The sequence below is a fragment of the Podarcis filfolensis genome, assembly GCF_964270895.1.
Source record: "Podarcis filfolensis genome assembly, chromosome: 7".
In the NCBI taxonomy this organism is placed as follows: Eukaryota; Metazoa; Chordata; class Lepidosauria; order Squamata; family Lacertidae; genus Podarcis; species Podarcis filfolensis.
Genome location: NC_139603.1, coordinates 24,271,811 through 24,294,937, shown reverse-complemented (window position 1 = coordinate 24,294,937; position 23,127 = coordinate 24,271,811). Strand labels below are relative to the sequence as shown.

Genomic DNA, 23,127 nt, shown 5'->3' with positions numbered 1-23,127 from the left:
GTATTATCATACTGTTGACTTGGGCCTCATTAGAATCTATTCTCGCTTGTTAGATAGTTGTGCAATTGCTCACTGATGTTTTCTGGGTGGTTTGAACAATTTGTTTGGAAGGACCACGTTTATACAAGAAACAATTTACTCAAAATGTGCTAGTCAAAGATATCCCCCATGCCCTCTGATGGCCCTAACAAAAGCTCCAGTTTTCAGATATGTCCATGGATGATGTCAAAGATCCAAAATGGTGAGAAAAACAAAACTTTTTATATCAATTTAGAAAAAATAAACATGAAAACATTAAGCAGAGCTAAACTATATACTAAGCTTTTAATAGTAGTTACAACCTGCTTTCTGGGGTTACGTATGATCATGTTTGAAAAGTGAATTTCTGCATCTATTCACTATTTCTAATGCTATGAAGCCACTCTGAGTGCACTAGGAACAGAAGAGTGGGGTGTAAATAACTTACAGAGTTTAACTTTTATATGTAAGCAACACCAAAGAAGCATCCATAACTGACTGATATTTGGCACTTAATTTTTATGATTGTGCTAAGCTACTCAAGAGCTTAGCTTTGTTTCAGAAATGCTTCAGTGCCATTTTACACCGCTGGGGGGCAGGTTAATTTGTCCTATTATTGAGGTGTCGTCACAATGCTTTTTCGTTGAAACATGTCAACTCACTTCCTCCCTCCCACCGCAAAATAAATAAATAAATAAATAATGTTCTTCATTCTATCACAATTCTTCACAATTTATACAAGATATAAATGCATTCTGGTCTGTATGTTTGGGATTACAAACATTCATCTTTTGTGTGTGTGCTTGGAAGCCCCATGGAGAGCACTTGCTTATTTAAATAACTGAAAGTAAACAACCCACTAAAGAGTAATGCAGGGATTCTAAGCCTAAATACACATCTGACTGCATAGCCTGATCTCACATTTTTGAAGTTACTCAGTTTTTGTGTTTGTATTACAGCATGAAAGGTAAATCTGAACATAACTGTTATTGGAATCGTGTGAAAAGTTTGTTTCATCTGCAGAGCCTTGAAATGAGAAAAAAATATTGCCTTTTCTCCAGTATTATTCATGTCAATATGTACCTAGTGATCTTTATCAGTGGATTAACAAACTGAAACCCTCTTGTGGCATTTAGCCAAGTTGGTAAAGTTTTCGGATAAATTTTTAAAGCCATAAATGAAAGTTCTTCATCCAACACAACTTTTGAACGGTGTTGTTACAAGTTTGCATTGTAACAACAAACTGAAAGTTTTATTTTAAAAAGTCAAAATATCAAATGGCTTCAGCAGTATTACCTACATAAAGATACTTCTCTCTATCTTTGAGGGTGAATACAGATCAATATTTACCTGGAATTAATTTCCCATAGTCTGTTGCTGGATCCATATAGCTACAGTCTTTTCCCAGATTGCTTTTCATAGCTTTGTCTCTAGAGGGCATCAGTAGAAAGGAGGAGGTTGGGGGAGACAAGAAATGGTGGGAAAGGAGACAGAACTACAAGCTTCAAGAGGTGAAACAGATGATTTGCATCCCAGCAGCTGACTAGCTCTTTCAGTGATGGTTTTTAGGTGGGCTGTCAATACATTTTATTTTATTTTTAATTTCACCTGGTTTTAAATAGGTTTTAACTGTATCTTAGCTTTACTGGGTGTTCTTTTTCTTTGTTACATTTTAATACTAGTTTTATTGTGCTTAGCTTTTATTGTACCCAGTTTGTATCTTTATTGTTGCAAACCACTTTGAGGGGTTCTTATAAAGGAGCAAAAGGCAATTTATAAACGTTTCTATAAACAAACAAACAAAATAGCCCTGTTCCTGTCACACCTTCCTTACCAAAAACAAGATACGAAACAAATAAGCAATGTGTCTTTTTGACCTTATTTTGGACTTCTTATTTTTTATCGTATCTGTTGATGGGTCCTTGTGATAAGACTGCCTGTCTCATACTCATCCTAGGAAGAAGGATTTCAGCACACACCACATACAGATGTGTGCAAAAATTGCTGATTGTACCTCCTCAGTAAAAGCAACCGTTCCCTGGGGGAGCAACTGTGTGCACAGAAAGCCGGTATAATGCAAGCCAGTGTAAATTAAGCCAATTTAAAGCTACACCAGATCCAAACTATGTTCAGCAGTGGGGCTGCTGCTGCTGCTCTGCTCTTCCCTGGCAGAGGGAAAACAAGCCTTCAAAATAGTGACAACTACACAGTGTTGCCAGGCCGCATGGTTGAGCTGAACAGGCTTAAGATCTAGCCTAAATCCCCTCTCTCTGGTCCTGCCCCCCAAATGCCCCTCCTCTGGGGGATCTACACCAGCTTCTGCTCAGCCAACTGCATCCTACCTGTCCGTGGACTGTCTCGCCAGAGTGGTGCATGCTCTGGTTATCTCCCGCTTGGACTACTGTAATGCGCTCTTCGTGGGGCTACCTTTGAAGGTGACCCGGAAATTGCAATTAATCCAGAATGCGGCAGCTAGACTGGTGACTGGGAGTGGCCGCTGGGACCACATAACACTGGTTCTGAGACATCTGCATTGGCTCCCAGGACGTTTCCGAGCACAATTCAAAGTGTTGGTGCTGACCTTTAAAGACCTAAACGGCCTCGGTCCAGTATACCTGAAGGAGCATCTCTACCCCCATCATTCAGCCCGGACACTGAGATCCAGCGCCGAGGGCCTTCTGGCGGTTCCCTCATTGTGAGAAGTGAGGCTACAGGGAACCAGACAGAGGCCTTCTTGGTAGTGGCACCCGCCCTGCGGAACGCCCTCCCATCAGATGTCAAAGAGATAAACAACTACCTGACATTCAGAAGACATCTTAAGGCAGCCCTGTTCAGGGAAGTTTTTAATATGTAACGCTGTACTGTTTTTAACACTTGACTGGGAGCCGCCCAGAGTGGCTGGGGAAACTCAGCCAGATGGGTGGGGTATAAATAATAAATTATTATTATTATTATTATTATTATTATTATTATTATTATTATTATCCTGGCTCAGCTCCAGATCAGCTAGGATGAGCAAATTACACTGGCCTATCTGTGGCTGAGTCAGAGTTGGGGACTTAATGCCAACTGAGCTGGCTATCAGCTGGTGGAGCCACAGATTCACAACATCCTAAGCTGCTCATCCCACTGGATCTCACCATGTGATTGGTCCCTAAGTGGTGATTTGTTGCAGTTATGCATACAGATGAAACCAATAATAGAATAATAGAGCTGGAAAGGACCCTGAGGACCATCTAGACCAGCTGTTCTCAACCTGTGGGTCCCCAGATGTTGTTGGACTACAACTCCCATCATCCCTGACCTCTGGCCTTGCTAGCTAGGGGTGATGGGAATTGTAGTTCAACAACATCTGGGGACCCACAGGTTGAGAAAGGCTGATCTAGTCAAACACTCTGCAATGCAGGAATATGCAGCCATCCCATACGGGGATCAAACCTGCAACCTTGGCATTATCAGCACCACGCTCTAACCAACTGAGTTATCCATCTGTATCATATGATGGAGAATTTCACAATGCCCTCATTTCCCTCCATTGCCATTCAGTAGTGAACTGGAGACAAACATTCCCCACAATGTTGGCAGATCAGCTGGCCATGTGCTTTTTTTGATGATTTTGTATCTTGTTCCTGGTAAGGAGGACACAGACTTGGAATCAAGCAATCAAGGCAAAGATGGTAACTGCTTGTCATCCAGAGCACCCAATATATGAGCTAGAGAATCTGCTATGAATGGTGCATATATCTGCATTGCTTTTCTCTGCAGTATAAATGAAAGTGGCAATCAGAAAAACTCCAGCCCTTACTTTGCATATTGTAGAGGAAAGTGACAATTCACAACTGAAACAATGCAAATGTGTTTTGTATTCAGTTATCTACACCCAAGTACAAAGAGTAAATTGTGAATCAGCCCTCAAAATCTTATGGGTTAATGGCCAATACTGTTCCCAGATGTTCTGCACAACTGCTGCAATCATAATTTGTCGTGTTTGACCATTCAGCCATCTGCCCAGTGTATTCTGCTGTGACAATCAGATGTAGATGCTGCCATGGAATAAAATTATCGTTTTATTAATTACCCTTTAATTAGTTGACACAGGCAGTATTTTAGCCATAATTGGCCTGAGATGCAATACATACAGGGATGGAATGTGATTGTGAGACTGCTTGTCATGAATAACAATGATGCCTTTGACAAAGCAATCTCATTATGAAGATGTACTGAACATTTCAGCCCCTTCTTTGCACAAGATACTTTTGAACTAAAAGCTGCAATTTATTGGCATAGGTAAATGCAGATACACCTCGCATGTGCACTGTATATATAATTCATGGTGGAACGTGATTTTGCAAGGATTATCACTGCTTTTAAGCATGTCACTTCCATCATTACTATTTATAGGTACTAAGTTGTAGCTATTTCAGAAACAAGTATTAAAACTCTTTCCAAAACAACTCTTCATTGCTCAGAGCTATAAGCCACTACAAATCAGTACATATAGAAATACAAAATACACAGAATCAAAGAATTCTAGAGTTGGAAGTTGGAATACAAATCAGCTTAACATATTTCATCAATCACAATTTCATCAAACACCACACATACAAAAAGGAACAAAAGTAATTAAATTAAAATTTATCCAGAACGAAAGAGACTAACTCTCCCCATAAATTAGTGCCTAGATACTGTAGACATGATAAGGTGCGTGGTGTGTTAGGGGAGGGATAGTATCACGTCATGCTCTTTCTAGGGTAGTTTGTCCACCTTTGGTCCCTCATCCTGCACTCAGCTTTTGCTTGTGGCTCCTTGAAGCATGTGGCAGCAGCCACGCCCCATGCACAGCCTTGACTGTACTGCTAAACCAGGTGAGGCTGGCTGATAGGTCTCAAACCCTTGGTGAGTTCGGGACTTTCCTTGCATGCAAAAACAGGCTCTGGTGGACTGAGCGGATTATACCAGCAGTGGGTCCAATGGACAAGAAGGTGGTTTCTACAGGGAAGTGAGGGACAGATGGGGCCCGTCAACCTGGAAAGGTAGCCCATCTAGGAGAAGGAAAACTCTGAGCCTAAACCTCAACTGCCTTGCAGGATATATTCGGGAGAAGAATAGGCTATGGATTAAACCCAACACAAATCTGGAGTGGACTTACACAAAGCTAAGATAGTTGGATAGCACCTTGTATGCCTCCTTCCAGCAACTCCTGCAGCCAAGCTGATGCCAAACATTTTGCTTAACACGGATAAATATGTAAGTTCTAGCTACATTCTCTTCCCTCAGAGTAGGTAGGTAGGAAGAGAAGGTAGGTAGAACTTCCATATTAATCCCCAAAATGTGCAGAGTAGCCCAAATTTACCCAAGAGCTTTTTGCCTCAAGTTTGCAGTTGCACTAGAAAGAATTATTTGGGCTGTCAGGAATCTTTCAACTCAGCCAGTACAAGTCAATATGTTGGCTTTTTGCTTATTTTCTGCCCTTAACAAGAGGCATGGGTGTACCTTTGAAGGACAGCTAACAGGAATTTCAGAGCAGAATTCTGTACTGCCTAAATAGAAACATTCATATCTCTGCACCGTAGATTAGGTGTGAAAGTTTCTTCTTCAGAGATACCTCAGGAAAAACCCACATACATTAACCAGTCTTTAGTGCTGCTTCTTGTATTGGGTGACAAAAAAAGACTCAAGTTGTGGTATTAATTTAAGTAAGGAAGAATGCTAGAGACTGAGCCCAATATACCAAAAGGACCACCTCCTTTCCTGTGCCACATCACATTGCCTTCTTAATAACCCCATCCCCACTGTCTCCCAGCAAGCCCCATGGTTCAGTCTCTCAGTGCCAGCCCCAGCAGCCCCCACCAGGCTGGGGGGCCTCACCCTGGACTACATTCTCTTGGCTCTGACCTCCATCCACAATTCCAGTGACCTTCTGGTGGGGAGCAGTGCACCTCCCAGTATTTTATTCAGGTTGAAACCACTGCTACAGCCACAGCAGGCACTCTAACTCTCCAACAGTTAGACTTCTCTCCCTACAGCACACTCTTCTGTCTCTCAAAACAGATGCATGTCAACAACAATAATTTCTATCTCACTCTGTTTCTCAAAAGGCATTCAGAACCACTTCTCAACACAAGAAATACAAACAAAAAACAACGGGCATGAAAGAGAAGCAAGAAACATTAAAAATGCACCAAAAACGAAATTAAACTAAAAACATTGATCATCTATGAGAGGTGGGGAACAGGCTAGAATCAGTTCCAACAGGAGATGAGCTCTGTCAGTGTTCCTAGCATCCAATGTGTGATTGGCGATATAGGAGAACCGTTCATAAACTGAAGATTTCTCATCACGGCATCCTTTTGAGCACATGGCACAACACTCGGCCTTTCAGCAGATCCTTTAATCTGGTACGCTAAGCATCATGAGCAGCCCGGTCATATTAACTGAAGGTAACTATAGCAAAGCAAGCAGTACCTTATTCAGATACAGTATTCCGTTCCTGTCGAATTGCGCAAGTACTTTGGCCTAGAAAACTGAAAAGCCTGCCCCTGTGCCAAAGAAAGCCACTGCTACCAAGTTCTCTAATAGGAAACGTTTATTTAAGGCTTTCCTTGTAATCAGAGAGATTCAAGCATCCTAGCTCATTTCGAACAGGGTTGGTATAAGGATGCCAGCCTGTGCTAGCTTCCCATAGGTTTCCAGCATCACACTATATCACCAGCTAAACATTGTGATATACCACAATGTCTGAAATAAGGATGGAGCTATGTAGGCATTGGCTGGCTTCACAGTTTTTCCAGCATCGTGATTTTTGCTGGTGTCTGTTCTTGAGATTCGCTTCCCCCTGCATGAGGCAGGGGAGAGCTGAGCTGGCAGAGTTGACAGAGGCTGCAGGGAATTGAAAGAAGCATTGGCTGCCTTCATGGTTCCCCCAGCCCATTGTGATTATTGCACAGTACACATGCACATCATGATTTGTGATATATTGCTCGGTCAAAAATTATGAAACCAATATCACAATATGGACTTTGAACCAGTTTTGGATGGTATATCGCCCAGCCCTATCAGATGCATTCCCACATAGGGGAAACCTCAGTTTACCTTTCGGTGGAACCTTCTGAAAGGCATTTTCATTTAGGCAACTCCACTGCCCATCTCCGAACGTTAACCTCATATTTAAGGATTAACCTCCTCTGTTATTTTTCAGCCACTGACAGCAAGTTAGGGACTTCTGCCCTCTTCCTCAGTTGAGAGGAGACATGATATATTATAGAATATAATTTCATTTTTATCATTTAAGATTAAATATATGTTTTATTAGAGATGCATAGCTTTGTTAATGTTTTGGTGATGGGGTCATGCCCTATCTATCAAATCAAAAGGAGAGAAAGAGATAGAAATACCCACTGGAAACATATTTCCATAGCTGATAGACATGCACATTGTCCAAGGTTAAAACACATACAGACTTGGGAGACCAGTCGTAAGATGGGGCTGAGAGGCACATAGCAGCAGGTTCGCCGCCCTGTGTGCAGTTCCAACCAGCGGTCGGGGGGAAGGGGAAGGGGGACACATCTATTTTTAGCCCCCCCAGCTCTTCTCCAGAAAAAAGAGAAGGCTGGATTTGATTCTATGACCTTGTTCATGTCATTGTGTTATGGGACCTTAATGGCAACCACCGCTGGTGGGAACCCTGCTAGTGGGAGGCTGCACTTTCAATAGGCATGGTGGGAGCCTCTGCAGCAGAAACTCATCTCCAAGCCCAGATGGAACAGGAATGAACTTGGTAGCATTCATTGACATCATCATCATCATCATCATCATCATCATAATTTAATATTTACATTGTTAACTCGGGTTAAGAACTTAATTCGTTCCAGAGGTCTGTTCTTAACCTGAAACTGTTCTTAACCTGAAGCACCACTTTAGCTAACGGGGCTTCCCGCTGCCGCTGCGCCACTGGAGCACGATTTCTGTTCTCATCCTGAAGCAAAGTTCTTAACCCGAGGTACTATTTCTGGGTTAGCGGAGTCTGTAACCTGAAGCGTATGTAACCCGAGGTACCACTGTATACCCCGTCCATCTGACTGGGTTTCCCCAGCCACTCTGGGCAGCTTCAAACAAAATATTAAAATGCAATAGTCTATTAAACATTAAAAGCTTCCCTAAACAGGGCTGCCTTCAGATGTCTTCTAAAAGTCTGGTAGTTGTTTTTCTCTTTGACATCTGGTGGGAGGGCGTTCTACAGGGTGGGTGCCACTACCAAGAAGGCCCTCTGCTTGGTTCCCTGTAACTTAGCTTCTCGCAGTGAGGGAACCACCAGAAGGCCCTCGGCACTGGAGCTCAGTGTCCGGGTAGAACGATGGGGGTGGAGACACTTCTTCAGGTATACTGGACTGAGGCCATTTAGGGCCTTAACCCTCTCCAGCCTTGCTGAACAGGGGGCTAGGAGTGCAGCCTAAGGCATGCACTGTACTTTATGCTTACCCCCCCCCAAAAAAACCCCACATTGATTCAGATTACTTTGCTTTTTCTGGTAGAGAACACAGAGCTGAAGACTGCCTTGAAAAAGTTTGCACTTAACAAAATGAATAACAAGCAAGAAACCCAATGAAGTTTCCTCTCCAAATATGGTGTGTACACACATAGAGTGAGTTAATTTTATCCCTTATCACAGTTCTACCCCTCTTACCCATTTGAACATAGCAGTTCAGATAAATGGCAGTGTGGTTCTTTTTCCAAAGGGCTTATCTCTTCTCTACATGCTTCATATCCCTTCTCATAATCAGGCAACCCATTGTTTTGTAAAAACTTAGCAAGCTTTGTGGAATTCTGAATATACAGGTCACACTGCGTGCATTGTTGCTTTTGTCGCTTCGGGCCAAGAGCCTGAAGGAAACACTGGAGTTATCCCCAAGACCATTTGTGGCTTTCCCAATTCTCTAGCATAATGAACAGTGTCAAAGTTCAGTTGTGCTAAAAAACAACAATAAAACTTATATTCCAGCTGCAAGGTGGATGTGTGCCTGCAGGCTTGCTTATTTCTTTCCCTTACTGGTGACTTCTTCCCAGTTTTCTAATGTATGGCAGTGACAGGTATGACAACTCTGGCTGTAAGAGAGATATACAGATCTAGATCTAGATCTAGAGGTGAGATGATATACTGTAGGTATAGATATATAGATATAGATATGCTCCCTGAATTTGCACTGAAAGCCAAATTAATCCCTGGCATAAAATCTTGCTGCTCACTTGCGTCATACTACAGATTAATTGGCCCATTTTTGACATCCACTTTGAAACAATCCCATTTATTTATTTTTAAAAAACTTTGTTTACAAGATATTCTGTGATCATCCATTTCTACACACATCAACCTTGCTTTGTACATACCTAATAGAAACTAGCAAATGGTTCTGTTAGTACTGCTGCCACTTTATTTCCATTCTCCCATGCTATACATTAAAAAAAGAAAATATTGTTAAGGTTGCAACCCACCTTTCAATCAAATTATCGGGGCAGGTTCTCCTTGATCTCACACCTATTTTCCTCTGCTCTTTTTCATCTAACATTACATTTAGTAATGTAAATGGGAGGATAGTTTGTCAGTACAGTGGTACGGTACCTCAGTTTATGAACTTAATCCGTTCCAGAAGTCCGAAACCATTCTTAAACCGAGGTGTGCTTTCCCTAATGAGGCCTCCCACTGCCAGTGCCCTTCCACTGTTCAGATTCTGTTCTTAAACAGAGGTAAAGTTCGCAACCCAGGACACTACTTCTGGTTTTGCGGAGTTTGTAAACCAAATCGTTTGTGAACAGGACTGTTCTTAAACCAAGGTACCACTATACCAAGTTCTGGAGGAAGCTAGGGGCTCTGTTTGCCATGATTTGTTGGATGCCTTCCAACTTGTTGGCCCCTAGAATGTGGATCCTTTGAGATCTGTGACTGATAACTTATGTCCTTGGAGCCTTACTCATCCTGATTGGTGAAATCGTCATATTCCACACATTGGCTAGTGAAGTAGTAAATGCTTCCACGAGGGAGGGTTTCATAAAAAATAAAACATTTTTAAAATCACATATTTTGTCTATTTGAATAACTATTGCCCAGTGTCAGGTGCAAGCTCTTTAAGTAGGTTGTGGTGATACAACTCCAAGGAGTTTTGAATGAAATTGATTAGATCCCTTCCAGAATCTGGCTTTTGATTTGGTTTTGGCATGGAAGCTGCTTCGGCTGCCTCTGGTGGGGTGGTTTACATTGGAAAATGGACTGGGAGACTACAACTGAATCCTTCAGCAACATTTGATACCACTGTTCGTTATATGCTCCTGGGCTGCCTTCAGTAGGCATTAGGGGCAAAGTATCTAACTGGTGGGACGTGGGTGGCGCCGTGGGGTAAACCACAGAGCCTAGGACTTGCCGATCAGAAGGTCGGCGGTTTGAATGTCCATGATGGGGTGAGCTCCTGTTGCTCGGTCCCTGCTCCTGCCAACCTAGCAGTTTGAAAGCACGTCAAAGTGCAAGTAGATAAATAGGTACCGCTCCGGCGGGAAGGTAAACAGCGTTTCTGTGCGCTGCTCTGGTTCACCAGAAGCAGCTTAGTCATGCTGGCCACATGACCCGGAAGCTGTACGCCGGCTCCCTCGGCCAATAAAGCGAGATGAGCGCCGCAACCCCAGAGTCGGTCACAACTGGACCTAATGGTCAGGGTCCCTTTACCTTTACTTTATCTAACTGGCTCCACTCAGTTCTGAGAGAAAGAAGCAGGGAGGTGATGCTGGGAGACTGTTTTCATCCTCTTAGCCAATAGGCTCCATTTTCCCCACACTGTGCTGTTAAAAGAAACTACCAGTGTAGGTCACCCAGATATATGGGTTCCAGGGTCATCAGTATTCTGGTGACACCCAACATCCTAATTTCCATCAGATCCCAGGGAGGCAGGTGAAAGATTAAACTGTAGTTTGTTAATGGCAAAGGATGGGGTGGAACATGCTGACTCCAGACAAAACGGAAGTATTGCTGTTAGGTAGACCATATGATTCAGGTTTGGGTTTACAATGTATCCTGGGTGGGGCTGCATTTGCCCTGAAATGTCAGGTTTGTAGCTTGACTCAGCACTCTTCTTAGATGGGCAAGTAGTGTCACTAGTGAGGGGTGACTTCTTTCAGCTTTGGCTGGTTCACCAGCTACAGCCCTTCTTAACAAAGCTAGACTTCTTTCACAGCAATTCATGCCTTAAAGGTAAAGGAGCCCTGACCATTAGGTCCAGTCATGACCGACCCTGGGGTTGCAGTGCTCATCTCGCTTTATTGGCCGAGGGAGCCGGCGTACAGCTTCCAGGTCATGTGTCCAGCATGACTAAGCTGCTTCTGGTGAACCAGAGCAACGCACGGAAACGCCGTTTACCTTCCCGCCGGAGTGGTACCTATTTATCTACTTGCACTTTGACATGCTTTTGAACTGCTAGGTTGGCAGGAGACTGAGCAACGGGAGCTCACCCTGTTGCGGGGATTCAAACCGCCGACCTTCTGATCGGCAAGTCCTAGGCTCTGTGGTTTAACCCACAGTGCCACCCATGTCCATTCATGCCTTAGTAACCTTCAAATTAGAGGGTGCTCTTGCAAAGCAAAAAGCAGCAATTGGGATTCTGATAGCTGGCTTGTTTCCAGGCTCAATTCAAGGAGCTAGTGTTGGCCTTCTAAAGCCCTTAATGGTTTGTCACCTGTATACCCTAAGGAATTCCTCCTTCCACATAAGCCTGCCTGTATGCTCCAGTTATCCTCTGTAGCCCTGCTCCAGTAACCTCACCACCACGAGGAACACTTGGCAATGACAAAGGGTAGGACCTTCTCTGTAGTGGCACCATCCCTGTGGAATGTGAGTTGTGTGCCAGCCCATTCACAGTACTGTTTTAGAAAGCTGATGAAGACATGGCTGTTTAAAAACACCTTTGGCTGAATATGTATTCCCTCCCTTTGGTATTTTGATCTTTTAATTGTGATGGGTGTTTTGCAAACTCTTCTAGCGGTCTTGCTTTAAATGCTAATATTTTGATTTATTTCATATGCCAGCATTTTGACTTATCTGTTTGAACTGCGAATTGGTTTATATTTTATTCCTGTTGTCTTTTTTTTGCCTTGAAATCGTTCTGAAAAACAGGTGGGATATACTTTTTGTATCCAACATAAACATGTTCTCCATGAAAGGAGATTTGGTTTTATATTAAGAAGGGGGGTAATTAAGCTTGCAAAAGGCATGACTTGCCTGCAGGCTATGGACTTTTGAATGACACGTTCTTTCTGCAAATTGGTCAAGTGGTTCCAGAGCCTTGTACTGCCATGTTGATGCCCACAGGCAGATGACAGTTATTGCTTATGAGGTAGATCAGGCTACCATCACACTGCTGTGGTTTTTTTCCCCTTCAGTGAATGTCAGGAAGTCACAGTATACTATATGAAGTGCAAGTTATCCCTTCCTTGAAATCCTTCCTTAAAGCCCACCTTTTACAAAAGCAAAAAGCCCTTGCTTATTCACCCCCTAAAAGTCACCATCTCCAATCACACCTAAAGCTGCGGTCTTAAACATACTGTACTTAACTGGGGAGGGAGGCTGCAGTCCTAACCCCCAGTCTGCACATCTGGATAGGATCACACAAGCAGGGGACTCTGCTGTCATGCTGCAAGTTGAAGAAACCACAGCAGAGGCAGTGTGCTACCAGCAGTGTTCTCCCCCCCCCCCAGTAGTAACTGATGGGGCATTAGGATATTTCAGGATGGAGCTAGACCCATTGGATACTAACATCTGGCTCCAGCTTGGGGCTGGGGCAACAAAAAAGGGTGGCTACAACTGCCTCCACCTTCTGCCCTGGCTGGTGCAAGTGACAAGGATGCAGTAGTGGCACCACAACTCAATTCTGTCCTTCTCTTTCCTGGTCATAGAATCTCATAGAGTTGGAAAGGACTCTGAGGATCATCTAGTCCAACCAATATGCACCCATCCCTTATGGGGATCGAACCTGCAGCCTTGGCATTGTCAGCACCACACCCTTACCAACTGTGCTATTCTGTGGGCCAGAGTAAGGATTGCTCTGCTCACCTCACTGAATACAGTGAGACCTAGTTCTGCACATAGGAATGCACTGCAGTTATGGGTTAACTGATTTTTCTTACATCCATCCTTCATGATTTTTTCTTCTCACCTCCCTTTGGTTCCTCTCCACTGTCTAATTTTACATTTCCTCAGGGTTGGGACTAGGTTTTTTTAAAAAAACCACACCTTATGCTATAAAACACTATGCACATTGATGGTGCTATGTAAGTATTCATAATTTCCACGATTTAAAGTCATCCTGAGGCGCCAGCAACCATTTCACACTCCGCATAAAGTCACATAGGATAGCTAATGCTATAAAAACTTTTTATAATGCCAGTTGAGCATTTGATAGAGCAACGGGTTGGGTTTTTTTTTTTTTTTGGTAATGTAACTTGCTCCAGACACAATAATTACAGTGTAAAAAAACCCCACAGTTTACAGCTCCACTCTAGCAAGCCTGCTTGAAGAGTGTCAGAGCAGCACAAAAGCTGGCACAATTAGCTTTCATCCCTGCTGAGTTGGCAATAAAGTGAGCACAGAAGAATATATTAATTGGTATTAGTCAATCCATTTAAGATGTTCATTCCATAGCCACCTTTGCATTTTTTTTTCCATTAAAGAGAGAGAGAGAGAAACACAACTGTCACATCAAACTGAAAAGGAGTAGATGCAAGATTCTTTTTTTTTAATCCCATTGCATTCCAAGATTTACCTTTGAAAGAAATAAAAAACCCCCACCAAGTTCAGTTTTCTGGGTTCTATAACAGATGGTAAATATGACAATAAGTGATAAATATTGCAAGTTACTGACTTGCCTTTCTTTCTCTTTCACTTGTTGCTATTTTTTTTAAAAAAATACCACTATGTATTGCTGATTACTGCACCTTTGAATCAGAATGAACAATTAACTGACTAATTATTCTAGTCACACCAACCCACAATGAAATCTTTATTCAGTGTTTACAGCAATCTTTGGCAAAGAATGCCTTGCTGTTTTTAAACTAAGAAGAACTGCACCCTTTGGCTCCTCTCAGCATCAGCTGCCTTGGTTTCAGTGCTGGATGCCAATAATCAGTCGTCTTCTTTTTCTTTCTTCTAAAGTGGGCACTTTTTTTATAAAAAAAAAATATAAAGGAGTGAAAAGAACTATTCTCATCAATGCCCCATATATTCTGCCTGATTTATGTCCCAGTCACTGGATCTCTTCCTTCCGTATCTTTTTAACATTTATTTTCTCTACCTCAACTCCAGCCTCTCCACCTCTTTCTCTCCTTCATATATACTAGCAACAAAAATGGGCAGATTCCTAAATCTGAAGTGCCATATGAAAGGGACATCCATGACCAGCCAAATGTGACCAATTCAGCTGGTCAGAAAAGAACACAAACCTCTTCTGGGAAGAAGGAAGAGAAGCATTCACTTTGTTTTAGAGCACACAAAACAAAAACTAATTTTTACCTATTTACAGTGAAACTGTGGTTTTGGGATACTTTCTGTCCTGCGGATGCTTCTCAACCTGCTTTCAGTGCTCTCACAATTCACTTCCTCTACAGACCGCCTCTCCAATTAAAAGTGATGTTCTGCTACAGATCACTGCATATTTATCCATACCGTCACTTACGGAGGTTAAGGACATGGCATGGTAAAAGATCCCCCATCTCCTTAGATTCTCTCTGAACAGAACTCACAACTTCTGCGAAAGCTTTCTGTATGTAGAGGACTCTTTGCTTTACTCTGCCTTGTGCAACACTCTTTAAAACCTATCAGGCTCCTGTTTTTAGATCCTTAAATGCATACAGCTCCTACTATCCTCTGTCTCCATCTTTATGAAGCTTCCCTCTGCTCCCCCATCCCCTCGCAGAGGTCTTTCTGTAGCAAATGGAAGGGCTGCCCACTGCCCAAACACCCCAAATAGGCCGCTCACACTTGCCACAGATACCACTCTTTCCACACTAATGCAGAACTCACCTCCCATTTTCTCAAAACAGCTGCACCACTGAGTTATGTTAAACTTCCAAAGCTCTGTTAGAAAATTCCAGATCTGAATTGCCACTATTGCCACACCAGAGAGTCTCCTCCTTCCTTCTGTGTTCTAGACATGTGCTTATAGAATCTTAGAGGGACCCCAAGGGTCATCTAGCCCAACCCCCTGCAATGCAGGAATCTCAACTAAAGCATCCATGACAGATGGCCATCCAACCTCTGCTTTAAAAACCTCCAAAGAAGGAGAGCCAGCCACCTCTGGTGGGAGTCCACCCCACAACCGAACAGCTCTTGCTGTCAAAGTCCCCCCCCCAATGTTTAGCTGGAATCTCCTTTCTCGCAACTTGAAGCCATGGGTTCGAGTCCAGCCTCCTCTCTATTTCTGCTCATACACATAACTCTCATTTTTAGCCGTGCCACCCTCCACAAACTTGTAGGGGGCGGCGGCCCCTGCTTTGAACACGACACTCAAAGGGTGGCAACCCCTAACCCCCAAGCATTGGTACCTGGATGTGTCCACCTGGATGCATCCACCTGGATGAGATTCCACCTTCCACCTTGGGTCAGATCGAAGATGACAGCTTCTTTATTAACCCGGAGTAAGCTGCCGCGCTAACTACTCCGACTCCCTAGCCTGGGATCCAGCGCCCTGTAACTCGGCGGGAACTTCGGGCCGAACATGGGACCAGACCAGACTGGAAAGGATCTCGGTGCCTGGGCGCTCCTTCCCCCTCAAAACACGCTCGGATCTCTCCCTGGCGCAGGAGGAAGCGCCATCCGCAGCCACGTGAAAAACCAGGCACGATCGCGCGGACCTTTCCTCAATAGGCGTCCCTTTTAGAGTCGCCGTGCGTCACTTACCCGGCGAGGAGGTGCTGCTGCTGCCGCCGCCTCTCGTCCAGGGATAAGTTGGCGGGAGACGATAAAGCGAGTCTCTCTCTCTCTCGCTTCCCTTCCAGGAGCCGGCGAGTGGCCTCCCCGCCGTCGCAAGGGCGCCCCGCTCTCCTTCACCTCCTCTCCTCGCAAGGTCCCGACACAAACTCCAGCTCGCCACCGCAGCCTCCAGCCGCCAGAAGCCCCTGCCGCGAAGCTCGGCTCCCCGCTGCCGCCGCCGCCTGCCCACCGGCGTCGCTGTGACCAACGCCAGCGCGTCCTCTCCCCCCTTTTCCCTCTAGCGGCTCGTCAGGAGTTTCCTTCGGGCTTCCCCTCCCCACCGCCCCTAGGTAGTCAGTCGCGCGTCGAGGCCGACCTGCGCGCTGACTAAAAGAAAGAACAGCTTTCTCCGGCCGGGAGAAAAATCAAATGAGAATTAAAGAATGAAAAGCCCGCTCTCGGTCGCGGGGAAAAAAAGTCGCGCGGCGTCTCTGGCGCTCGCTTTCCCTCAGAGGTTTTCTGCCGCTGAGGTGAATGTCTCACTGTTTCGCCTCAGGTCAGTGGCGGGAGGAGAAGCGAGGCTCATTCGGCACCAGCGAGTTGGGGACAAGAGACTGGAGGGAAGCTGTTGTGGACGTTATTATTATTATTACTATCGATAGAAAGTCGTGTTTCTTTGCTGCTCTTTTCGCGCCGCCTGCTCGCTCCTGTTCGGAGCGGCCGCCGTGTGCCCGAGTCGCCGCCGCCGCCGCCGGTGCTCCTTCCTCCGCTCATGAATATTCTGACGGGAGCGAACGCCGCGGAGGTAAATGGAATTAGCTGATTGGTGCCAGGAATGGGCGCCCCTTCCTCCGGGTGGGGCTGCCTGGAACCCCACCAGCTGAAAGTAATTAATGGCCGGTTGGCACCTTGAGGAGCAGACAGAGGAGGAGGCGGCGGCTGCGGCGGCGGCGGCAGCTCTCAATAGCAAGAAATACCTTCCTGTCCCAAGGATTATACAGGACTAGGGTCGGATACTCCGCTGCTTAAAGCGAGCGCTTTTTTTTCTTTCTTTCTCCAAAAGTCGGCTCTTCAAGGCCTGATTTATATTCTCCCCCCCCCCCACGTTTCATTTCTCTGTCTCAACTCCACCCTCTCCGCTTGTGTAAATCAGAAGCACAGCATGTGACCCCCATCAGGTTGATGGATCCGGAGTAAACGACCACGCATCCTAGTTCCGGAACGCAGTGCCTAATACGGAGTTAGGCTTCCCCACCATAGGAGCCGGCGACTCCCCAATAAAATACAGTGGTACCTCGGGTTAAGTACTTAATTCGTCCCGGAGATCCGTTCTTAACCTGAAACTGTTCTTAACCTGAAGCACCACTTTAGCTAATGGGGCCTCCTGCTGCCGCCATGCCACTGGAGCCCGATTTCTGTTCTCATCCTGAAGCAAAGTTCTTAACCCGAGGTACTATTTCTGGGTTAACGGAGTCTGTAACCTGAAGCCTATGTAACCCGAGGTACCATTGTATTTGAGCCGCCCCCTCCCCCAAAAAAGTTGATGGGCATTGCCATTCAAATAGTCATGTGATCGATTGGGAGGGGCTTACATGCCCCCTCCCCCACATAGTTCATTCGACTTGGTACCCCCGATCCTCGCCAAGTCAGCTTGCGATTAAAGGAAAAGCGAGGTCCACCTGCGCGCTTTAAAAAAGAAACGCTCCAATTAAGACAAGAGGCGTCGAAGCGGGCCGATTTACCCTGCAAGGCCCCTGCGCGCTCCTTTAGGATCGCGTCTTTTTTTTTAACTCTGGGACTTTCGACGAAACAGACCAGGAGACCCCAGTGAGACGGAGACCCCGCCATCTCAACCCCCCCCCCCACCGCGCACCTTCCCGGCTCCATTCACAGCTTCACGTCGAGGATTCCCACGCGCGGGAGAAAACTCCTTATCCAATAGCGAGCCGGCCCGCGCATTCCATTTCGAACCAATTTGCGCGCGGCTTACCGGACGTGGGGGCGCCTCCCCCTCTTCTTGCCCCGCGATCGGTCCCTGGAGGAAGCAAAGCGAGTCCTCTCTCTCTCTCTCGCACGCGCCTCCTTTGCTCCTTCCCTTCCCATAGACGCCGCAGCTTCGCGCTCATTCACCCAGCCGCGCCGAGAGGAGCCTTTCTGGCGCCGTTTCCCGCGCGTGCGCACCTTCTCGCAAAGTCCCGGCGCCAAACTCCGCCGCGAGCCTCGCCTCTCCAGAAGCGCCCGCGCCCAAGCCAAGGCAGGTGGCTTGTCCAAGGGATCGGATCAGAAGAATCTTCATTCGCATCAGCCATAACAATAAAATATAATAAAATATACTGAATATAGAGGTTAAAAACTCAACTATACCAAACACATTCTGGAGCTTTATATCAATAATAAAATAATACATCTTATTCTAATTGCCCTCGCTCAAAACCTTGCAGTCCAATACTTGTTCAAGAGTTTTTGGCCATATTTCTCTCCATAATCCCGCCTTCATCTCACCCGCATTTTGGTTGCATGCAGTTCATTCAGTTTCAGCTTTGTATTCTTGATATATATAAGCGTGCCTAGACATTCTGTGGTTGTGCCCATAACCTCGGTTTAGGGTGCCATTTAGCTCCTAGCTTTCATATCTCAGCTTCTAACACTGAGCAGCAGCCCCCCTGCTGAACACGGTTTGGATTTGGCGCAAATTTATGCTGGCTTAGTTTACACTGGCTAGCTTTCCGCCAGCTGCTTCTGGATAGGATTGATGCCTGAGAATCTTCTCCCAGTTCTGTTGCCTTCTGAAAATGGACTCCTTGGGTCAGTGGCGTAGCGTGGGTTGTCAGCACCCGGGGCAAGACAAGTAATTTGCGCCCCCTAACCCGTGGATTTGCGCCCCCTAACCCAGATGTTGCGCCCGGTGCAGCCGGCCCCCCCTGCACCCCCCACGCTACGCCACTGCTTTGGGTCAATGGCTGGAGCATAGGGGAGGCTCCTTCCGCTCCAGCTAGATTGTTTGTAATGGAAACTGTAGGGAAGCACTTATAAACATTGTTCTTAAAAAGTTAGTACAGTGGTACCTCTGGTTAAGTACTTAATTCGTTCCGGAGGTCTGTTCTTAACCTGAAACTGTTCTTAACCTGAAGCACCACTTTAGCTAATGGGGCCTCCTGCTGCCGCCACGCCACCGGAGCCCGATTTCTGTTTTTATCCTGAAGCAAAGTTCTTAACCTGAAGCACTATTTCTGGGTTAGCAGAGTGTGTAAACTGAAGCATATGTGACCTGAGGTACCACTGTATTATATTGTCCTCCTTTCTCTCTCACACTCCCTCTGCCTGCTTGCCCATGTTCTTAAGTAGCTGCTGTCTGCCTCAGCCTCTGGTGCTCATTCCGCTGCTCATGAATATTCCGACAGAAGCGAGGTCTGCTGAAGTAAATTGAATTAGCCAATTGGTGCCAGGAATATGTGCCCCTTTTTATGGTAGTAGGAGTGAACTGGAAGCCCACCAGTAATTAATGGCCAGTTGGCGTCCTGATGAGCTGATAGAGGTGGCAGTGGCGGCAGCTCAGTAGACTCCTCTGCAATAGACAATCCCACCACAAGAATTGTCCTAGGATTTGTAGTTACGAATGGTCTACCACTCAGGTTCCTGAGTAGTACAGGAAGACCACAATAAGTTTAGGGGCTCAAGTATATAGGCAGAATATTATCTGGGCAGTTCTATTTGAGAGGTGCTTACTATGCTGATGGATAAAAGTTCAGATTCCAACGTGTGTTTTTTTAAAAAAGCATGGGTCCACCTTTTTATTGTTACTGACTTTTGCAGACTTTTAAAAAATGAAGTTATCCAGGGCCTTGCCCCTTTGCTTGCCACTGAACCTGTGCTGCGTGAGGTCAGAGACAATTTCTTGTTCCAGGTATGGAGTAGGAAATAGTGGTGGGCCCTTGCTAGTTTGCCAAAGCATTCTGGCCTGTGTGTCCTAGCAATGCAACAGCCAAAGAAAGTATAGCCTCCTGGTCAACCTCTGGAACCAGAAAGAAGTTATTGGCTCAGCTGCTGCATGACCAATGTGCTCTCCTAATCTCGGCAACTCAATGGCCAAGGAAACCACTGGCCAGTTCCAGAGCTGAAAAAGGATGTGGGGGCTCACTGGTTTGGCCAGTGAAGGTCTGAGGTCCTCTAGGTACCTTGGCAATGTGGTGGCCAGACAAGCTTAAGCCTTCCTCTCAGTCTTGGAACTGAGGAGGGGACAGATGTTGACAAACAACTGCTGTGTGGATGCTTGCCCACCTCTGCAACTCCAAAGTTGGGAGGAAGGTTGGGGGCTCGTCACGTGTACCAGAGTCGACTTACTGTGATGAGCAGGGCAAATGAAAATGGGGAAGCCTGAAAAACTTCTGGGGAATGATATATAGTGAGATGAAAAAAATGTTGAAATATACATTTACTAAAAAGCCAGAAGCATTTTTTACTTGGCATTGTAGGAGATGATATAAATAGAAAGCATTGTAAATTATTTTTATATGCAGTGATGGCAGCAAGAATATTACTCGCACAAAATTGGAAGCAAGAAGAAATACCGACAAAAGAAGAATGGAGGTTGAAATTGATGGACTATGCAGAATTAGACAAACTAACAGGAAGAATTTGAAACCGGCGGGACCAGAGATTCACAGAAGACTGGTGTAAATTTATGGACTATTTGAAAAGTAATTGTGACGATCAGATTACGTTTGTAGGTTTGCAAGAAGTTTTGTGAGGCGAATTATTTGAATTATTGCAAAAATTGGTAAAGAGGAGAATTGTTAGTTAAGATAATTAAAGGCAATATGAATTTAAGAAATGCAGAAGAAGTGGTAAGAGTGGTGGATCATCAGAGGTGCTGATGGAAGTCCGAAAAGATTGTATAAGATGTGAAGTTTTGTTGTATGTATGATAATTAATATGTTAAAATTAATGCAACATTTATTTATTTATATATATATATATATATATATATAAAGAAAATGTGGAAGCCTGGATGAACTGATCTCCAGACCCATACTCAAAGAGGAGACTTGAGAGGAGACATGACAGCCATCTTCAGATATCTCAAGGGCTGTCACATGGAAGATGGAGCAAGCTTGTTTTCCCCTGCTCTGGAGGGCAGGACTCGAACCAATGGCTTCAAATTACAAGAAAGGAGATTCTGACCAAACACCAGGGAAACTTTCTGGCAGTAAGAGCTGGTTGTTTGACGGTGGAATGGTCTTCCCCTGGAAGTTGTGGACTCTCCTTCCCTGGAGGTTTGATGGCCACCGGTCATTGATGTTTTGATTGAGATTCCTGCATTGCAGGGGCTTAGACCTCAGGGTCTAACTCTACAATTCTATGATTCTATCATTCCAAGACTCTAATTCTAATTCTATGTGATTTGAATTCTACGTGATGTGGCAATGTCTTTGCCGTGCAGCCAGAGTTGTTTAAGCTTTGTGAGTTTCAAAAACGGTTTTGGGTGTGTTTTCAGTAGGGACAGTTCTTCTGAGCAGATAACAGGGCTCAGACCTAAAGCAGAGTGTCAGAGCTGCCCAAGGTCCCAGCTCACAAAGGACCAACGCTGCTTCGTTGTTAGGTACAAAGTCTTTATTGAAGTTCAGTTTCACTTCCAGAGCCGCAGCGCGCAGCTCTACGTCTCAACTGTCAGACCGCTGATGCTCCATCTGAGTCTCCTCCCCCCTGACACCAATTTAAGATTCTAGCCTTACTCCACCTCTTCCTCAGTTCCTTCCGCCTCTGGTTCCGCCTGGCCGTTGGGGTCTCGCCCTTTCTAGACTCTTCTGACGCTGAGTCCCCTGAGCCTTCCCCCTCCCTCCGGCGGGCTTTAGGAGCTGGTTCCCCATCCGGGTCTCCTGCTGTTCCCCACGCCTGTACATTTGAACTTGGCGCGCGCGCCCAGCCGGTAACTTTTCTCCTGACCGTTTCACTGCTGCTGCTGTAACTGCTTCCCCCTCTGGGGGGGGCTAGCTGCAACTGACCTCCCCTCCGTTGGAGGCGTGGTCAGCCCTGACTCACTCTCTCTCCCCGCTGGAGGAGACGCTGGCCCTGACACATGTGACTCTTCCCCCCCACTACGCTCTGGTGGGGAAACTGGTCCCAATCCCCCACTGCTGCTTTGGGGTTCCCCTCTGGCTCCTTGTTTCTGGTGCGTCCCCCCTGGGACCCCCCTTGCCCTGACCATAGACGCCCCCTTCTGGGAATCTTCTGATTCGCTGGAGAAGCTCATGGAATCTCTCGGGCCACTGTCATACTCCCCTACGCTGCCCTCGGATTCTTCCCCTTCGCTCTCCATTTCCTCTCTCCCCAGTGCTCCTGCTCCTGAGTCCCTGACACAGAGCCTTTTCATAGGCTTCTTGTGAACAAGCAGAAGCCCTTCATCTAAAGGGTACTTCATCTTTGGGCACAAATGCTTAGGAATCCAAACAAACATTGACATGACGATATAATTTTATTTTATTTTTAAAAAAGATCTGCAGTAATTTACAGATGTAAACATACCATAGAAAGTTTGGGGTTCAATTTCTTTATTAGCATCCAATATCAATTTTTAAAAGTTATTGTTTCAGTACAGAACGACTCAAATGGAATCAAGGACTCTTTTCAAGCTATAGTGGAGTTTTGATTTTCTTTTATCTGACACTGCTCATTGCAAATGAGTTACGGCTGTGGCGAATGCACCCTTTGGTTTATTGGCAGATAACACTATTTCATACAGCGTTCAACTGCTGCAAATTTGTTTCTTGTGGAAGATGAGTAGTTCTACTACAGTGTTGCTTTTTATTTTGTTGCTATTGGTATCCTAGTTAGAACGTTGCAAGCATGGCTTACCGGTAATGGCAATTTGGCGAAAGAGAAAGTGACCCACCAACAGCAGCCAGTTCCCTCAACCCCACCAGTCCCAGAACCCAACCAAACCCAACCAACCCCAGAACAACTTCCTACCTTCCCCTCTGTTATAACCCCCCCCTCCATCTGCCTTCCGACTTGAAGCTGACATTGCTGTGACCTTCCCCTTCCCCCATCACATTCTGGAAAGAGAGAGAGAGTATCATAGAGTTGGAAGTGACCCTGAGGATCATCTAGACCAGCTCCCTGCGATGCAGGAATATTCAGCTGTCCCATACGGGGTTCAAACCTGCAACCTT

At 45.5% G+C, this 23,127-nt stretch overlaps 1 protein-coding gene across 1 annotated transcript in view; it reads right to left on the bottom strand.

Moving 5' to 3' along the window:
* The window catches only part of CDH20 (cadherin 20), a 155,100-nt gene extending 137,077 nt beyond the window's left edge, over positions 1-18,023 (bottom strand). The window contains exon 1 of the mRNA XM_083623818.1: positions 17,949-18,023. The gene's annotated coding sequence lies outside the window, so the exon portion shown is untranslated. The remainder of the gene's footprint in view (positions 1-17,948) is intronic.
* Positions 18,024-23,127: the final 5,104 nt, after the last annotated feature.